This window comes from Octopus bimaculoides, chromosome 6, assembly GCF_001194135.2.
Source record: "Octopus bimaculoides isolate UCB-OBI-ISO-001 chromosome 6, ASM119413v2, whole genome shotgun sequence".
In the NCBI taxonomy this organism is placed as follows: Eukaryota; Metazoa; Mollusca; class Cephalopoda; order Octopoda; family Octopodidae; genus Octopus; species Octopus bimaculoides.
Window position 1 is genome coordinate 47,704,865 of NC_068986.1, and position 7,265 is coordinate 47,712,129.

The window sequence follows — 7,265 nt, forward strand, 5'->3', positions numbered from 1 at the left end:
GGGAGGGGAAAAAAGAAGTAGGGGGTGTCGATCAAAAGGGATCGAGAAAAAAAAATAGGGATCGTGTATCACAGTAAGTTCTCGTGTAAAAAGGGGAGGACAGTTTAGGTTTAGCCGTGGAAAGAAAAGCCTACGGAAAAGACCACGATAACCTTGGTCAATATTGTTATTGTTATTGAAAATACTATAACAGTAAGTGACTCTATTTTGCCTTTTTGTTTCTTTTCTGGATTTTTTTACTCCTTTATAGTGTTATGCATAGATAGATAGATAGATAGATAGATACATGTGTGTTTTATGTCTGCTATTGCAGTTAAGGACAACTGACCGACGTATGTGTGTGAGGGGAAGGTGTTGTTTGTATGTCTATGATGGTTCTCTTCTGTGTTTAATTATTTGAAGTCTTGTAAGAAGGAGCTATTTTCTAACAAAGATGCAAAGCCCCATCGTTAGAATGTTGATAGAAAAACAAATTCACAATTTGAACTTGATAAATGTTTTGTATAGCTTTATTTTTCCGCTTACAGATCGTGTTTATAATGTACGAGTTAACTGGGTGAATTCTTTATCTGAAAACCTCAGTTTATCCAGATAAAGACTGTGGCATTTATTCACTGAACTAAGTGCACCACTTATTATTGACATACGTATGAATTTAATCTACGTATGGATTTAAATCTAGGTCTAGAAGTCAGATGTTTCCAAGTTGGTGTCTGTAGATAGCTTCTTTCTTTTTGATTTTCAAAATAAAAAAATCACACCAGCAAGACAGTTGACGTGTATGACAGTACATACTTTCTTTTTTGTTTGTCTCAAACAACAATATCTTGAGTGTAATGTTTGTAGTTGTTCGAAGTATTGATAAGAATGTTTCACCAGTATTCCTTGTGTTGATGTACTCGTTCAGGAACAGGGGCTTACCTATATTTATCTCAGAACAGTCATTTCTTCCTTTAAAGCATCCCTCCCTTTAAACAAGTAAAGAAGCTAGTTCTAAAATCTCTATAAGAGATGCAAATAGTAACTATACTGAAAAGTAATGTTTGTTGCCACTTCAACATGGCTGTTCTGTACGGAACGACGTTCCTACTATTTTTTAACTCCAGAAGAACATCTCCAGCTGGTTAACCAGCAACTAACATTACTATTCTTACCTATATCTCTTGTTTCAGTCCTTGAAGTATTTTAGTCGAATGAATCGACCCAAGGACTTTTCTTTAATTCTGATACTTATTCAATCGTTCTCTTTTATATATATATATATATATATATATATATATATATTGTGTATGTATGTATGTATGTATGTATGTATGTATGTATATATATGTATATATAAATATGTATATATGTGTGTGCGTGTGTATGTATATATATAATTATAAATTTTCTTTAGAAACGCATAGAAAGCATGGAAGTGCTCGAGTCAAACCCGAGACGCTAGGTAAGTACGAGAGAAACGGAGAAGAAGTTCAACTCAGGCAGACTACGATTGGTGAATACATATACGGATTTAATATGATAAAATTGTCTAAAACATATATTAATAGATTCAGAATATAAAGATATAGAAATATAAATATATATATATGAATGTTAAAAATACGCAAGGACAAATAGATATATAGATATATAAATATAATAGAGTATAGATAAAAATATAGGTAAGAATAATGAAATATAGAAAGACATTTCTTTGAAAAGTTCAAAATAAATTATGGAATGGATGTTTAAATAGATGTTTAAAAAGCATTTTTGGTACCAGATTTTAAGGAAATGAAGTATTCCGACGATCATTTCTAGAGTTCATTCAAAAAGTACGTGTGAATCTTACGATTCACTGTCAAGTAATGCTTCCATCATCAGGGAAAAAGAAATACTCCATTTCCTTTAAATATGGTACCAAAAACTCTTTCTAAACATCTTTTACTCCCTCCATTAGGAACAAATCCCGTTTTATTGCATATTGACTTTCATTTTACCCGAGCCTATACGATACACTGATGTAGTTGCTTTTGTTTTTGCTGTTGTTGTTTAGCTCTGACTGAGCTGAACCCCAATCATAAACAGAGTATTCAGGACCACATTATCCGAAGTGTCGGTTTCTAAGACATCGAGATATGAATTTAAGGAGATTTGGTGGCTATTACTAAGAGGCACAGTCCAGCAACTACCCAAAGGCTCCTTTATTTGTTCGATTCATTTAACGTTTATTTTTGTTTTTATTTTGAACCAAAATATTTTCTTTATTACTTTCTTTTTTCTTTCCTTCGTCGTTTCTTATAACTCGAGTAAGAGTTGAACACAGATACTTAAGAATCATTAATGTTGTTTATAGAAGCTCGACTGAAATACAGTAGGACTAATCGATTATATATTGCGTTCGGTTGGTGGAGAAGACGTCAAAGGCTTGCAAGACGATGCGAACAAAAAGAAAATGGGAAAATAAGATAGAGAGAGATGTGATGATAAGAGTGAAAATGACTAGAGATTGAAGAGAAATATCGGAAAGAAACGATATACTAAGTTATCGTTATGAAGATATTCCTTAGCTTTAATAACATAAAGAGAGCAGGTCTTCTTAAATTGCTGGTCACATGTTGCCGATGCGAAAAGAAAACCGGTAAATACTAAGACCAAGCAATCTTAACTTCATAAGAGACCCTGCGGAAGCCATACTAACTTATGCACTTCACCTTCCCTAGGGACATTTCTGCTTACTCCCTGTCGATATACATTTGCCCAACGGCAAATGTCCTCGACCGATCCCCGAATCTCGCTCTTTTCTGATTTCATGCCTTGACTGTGTGATTATAGTTTCCAACATAATCATTATATCGCTTTTCTTCTTACATACAACCACCGCTTTAATAAACTGCGTAGCGCGTTCAGCGTCCATCATAGACACAAACTTATTCATTTTATCATTTATCATCACAGCGAGGATACACACATATACGATCGTGTCAACAGTATGATAGCTGCAGGCTGTTTACATGTATGTATGTATGTATGTATGTATGTACGTATATATGTATGTATGTATGTATGCCATCAATATCATTAACTGCAATAATAGTATTAGATTGTTTTTTGCATCTTTCTCGTGTTGATTACCGTATATTTTCGTTAACTTTGATTTTCTCTCGTTCTTCAAAACATTATTCTTTTATCAATGTTTTTGGTTTCATGTATGGTTTCCAACGTATATATATATATATATTTATATTTATATATATATATATTATGTGTGTGTGTGCATGCGTGCGTGTGTAACAAAAAAAAAGAGCAATGCATTCCACCTTCACTATGTCTTTATTTGCGTGGATATAAAAATCGATGAATGGTGACTGATTTGTATAAATCATTCTGTTTTCGGCGTCAGCGAACCTAAATTAATACAACTAATATTATAGGTGCTTTGTTATTCAATTATTCAATCACAGCCATTTGTTTTATGTTTGTTGTGTCACATTTTCTCGCATCTCGTAAGCAAATGTAATTTTCTTTCTCTATATCACTGTCTAATCAATAAGTTTAATTAAGCTAACACGGCCTAGTAATTAGAAAATATGCATCGGCTGTCACAGACTAGATTCACGAGGGGAGAGAGAGAGAGAGAGACAAAAAAAGAGAAAGAAAGAAAGAAAGAAAGAAAGAAAGAACAAGAAAAGAAATGGAAATTGTTTGTTCTCCAGCCACACCCAACTCAGACAAGCAATTCAACTAGTAATGACGATGATGATGATGACGATGATGACGATCATGATGATGAAGACAACGAGTTGGAGGATATAGAAAAGGGATGGAAGAGTGCAGAGGTAGTGTAAGGAGAGAATAATGATAAGACGAAGAAGATGATGATGATGATGATGATGATGATGATGATGAGGATGATGATGATGATGAGGAGGAGGATGATGATGATGATGAGGAGGAGGAGGAGGAGGTGGAAATGATGCATTCTTGTTTGGTTTATTTCGAAATTTCGTCTAAAAAAATATTATTACATAAACAAACTTTACTAAATAATCTTACCTTTCTTCCAGTCATTTAAACTTCTTTTTTTTTTTTATCAAACTCATTATTCTACATCTTAATACTTCAAGGTTAATAAATCTCAGGCCGTACATCATTTGCTTTTTCTTTGAAAATCGAATTCTAATAGCCTATGCCGTATGTTCGATATTTGAAAAAGCCATCCACTTCAAACTTTTCTATACCCGTTCATAGTCGCTAATATAAAGAAGGATGCGCTTCACAGAGCTGACCTGTATTCGATACACCACGTGAAAATGTATTATTCAATGATGAAGCAGGTTTCTAGAAATTTTCATTTTTCATCTTAATGGTTCTAACCCGTGTTAAGTATTTAGAGCAGTCGTTCTCAACCATTAAAAAAAAATCTATGGACCATTTTGATTAGTATTTATTGTGGTGAACCCATTCGATATTGAAAAACTAATTTTACGGTTACTTCTTTCAAAATTTCTATTTTTTTATTCGCTCATTCGCTTGTATTTGTAAGTAAAATGTTAGAGAAAGAACGCTAGTTCTTTGTTGCAATACATAAATTTAAATCAAAACTTTTCATGGACCCTTAAAATACTATGTGGGTCACCAATTTACTATTTTACTATTGTGGCCCTCCAAAAGTCATACATGGACCATGGTTGGGAACCCTTGATTTAAAGTGAACTAGCAAATATTCTGGCATATCTACCTTCTAGAAACAATAAAGATGATTCACATTCCTATAACAACCGTAACATACATTCATACATGCATTCATACATTCATACATCCGTACGTACACAGATACATACACAGGTACTTCAAATGGCTGAAATACTCAACCTTAGAAAAGAGTATACGGGTACATGTTTCACACCTCCAATGCTTTATATTTTCATCGAGGTTCTGATGACAGCCCTTCCCAAACCAACGCTTAAGCCTTTTGTGCTCAAGGCTAACCTTCTTCGAAAGTTTCGCCACCTTTCCTTATACGTTATCCCTACTCAGCACTTTCCAAAACTAGTTCTTCTCAGTTTTTTTTTACATCGATTTGCGGTTCCTTCACGTTGCATTTTATTTAGTTTTTGTACTTTTTTCTTGGCTTATACTGAGGACGCTTACCAGTGTACAGCTCACCTTTTCATTTTTCATATGTACAGCGGGGCCTGTTAAGTGCATCTGAGTAAATTGATGAGTGTGTTTGTGCATCCAACCTTTTGCAAGGACTTCTGTGTCAGGTGTTTTACTTTGCCACGTGATGCTGAGCATATGTCTCAAAACATTTTTTATGAAAGCGCTCAAGCAACTTGAGATGCCAATAGTGTGTTGCACAGGTTTCAGAAGAGTACACTAGCACACAAGCCTTGTAAACACGCAACTTGGCATTGCTAGTGGTGCCATGATCTGCCTAGACTATATTTTCACGTTTCCCAAACGACACAGATGTTTTCTAAGTGCGTAGATTTATTTCTATGGGCAATACATAGAAAGTCATCTCTCAACAAAATGCTAACCAGGTAAACAAGACTGTCAATCGCACTACATCTAATCTTGTGCTGTATTCTACGATATTTGGTTCGACATAAGGTTCACCTGGAACAGGTATGAACATTACCTTTTTTTCAGATACATAAATGTATACATGTATGTAGGCAGGTAGGCACCAGTAGCTTACAATAGCCTTTAATGCAATTTAAGTTGTTATCCAGTTAAGCCAACATGACTTGCATATTGCTGGCGTTACACGTGTTTTGTCCTGATGTCTCATTTTCGTTTAGTTATTACATGTTGATAAGGCAGCGAGGTGGCAGAATCGTTAAAGCGTCGAAGATGCTTTTCGATATCTGTTCTGGTGGAGTTTACGTTCTGAGTTCAAATTACACTGCGGTCAACTTTGTTTTTCATATCCCTGGGGTCGAAAAGTATAATGTACCACTCAAGTACTGAAGTCATTTTCCTGGCAAGGTTCATCCAGATCAAGATATCAGTACTGTCGATTTCTTCCAAGAATGTATCCGTAGGACAGGACTGATAGTGTATTTATAAATCCCGAAAACTTGAAAAGTAAAGTTGACCCCAGTAGTTAAGCCCAGAGTGCAGAAAACAGGGACGTTAGAATAGCCAAGTGTGAAATTAGCACTGGGGTCGATTTAACCCCTTTTACGAACTTGCTGGCTTCGTGTCAAAATTTGAAACAAATATATGAACCACTGAATAATAAAAATCTGTATCGACTCCAGAATGTTTTAAACTCAGCATATAATAGACGGGATTAAATAGACACTGCACCGTCTATACCACTTCAATCTCTTGCCTTGATATTTCTTTAGAGTGTTAGCACAAAGCTATCTATACAATTTAATTGATCTTCCGTGTATTACTATTGATAGTTTATTGACCTCAACGATATTGGAACTCAAAGTGTAAAGATTTTACTCTAACTTCTTTGATACTCTACTGATTTTTACAAGACGTATATTGATTTCTTAAATGACGCAAGACCAGAAATTTGATCTTTACTCTTATCGAACATCGAAAGGAAGAGAACTATGATTGACTGCGACTAGATTTGAACTCAGAACATAAAGATACGCAACTAAATACCCCGATGCAGTATTGTATATGATACTCTACCGGTTCTATCATCCACCACCATCTGTCAAAACAAATAAGAATATCAATTTGAAGAAAAGGTGAGGAGGAAGGCGAAGAATACAACGGAACGCACGCATAAATATTGCTTCCAAGATTGTTCGGCGAATTTCCCGCAAATGATATTTATGGTACAAACATGGCCATCAGCTGAATGTTCTTGATGAGGCCTGATACTTTTATTGATACTTTTATTGAGTATCATTTTCTTTTTAATTGACTTCAACAGCCCTTCATGTCAATTTAAGACAATGTAACTGTGATATTTTGTTGGGGTGGCAGATTGTAACTGACACTAATTGCGAGGACGGAGTTGAAGTGTGTTAACGAAGAGAGAAAGTTTGAAGAAGGCACTGAAAGAAGCGGGAGAAGGGGACAAGCGTTGGCAAATAATCATAAAGTTTCTGGAACACAAAAACAAAGCAAAACAAAATTTAATTTTTAAAAATCTGTGGAATGTAGCCTATAAAAAATACAAATAAGTTAATATCTAGCAATAAAGTTCAATAATTTGTAACGGTAATTAACATTTGCATTGCTAATTGACATCATATATATACTAGCAGAAATACCCGGCTTTGCCCGGGTTAAAGAGAATA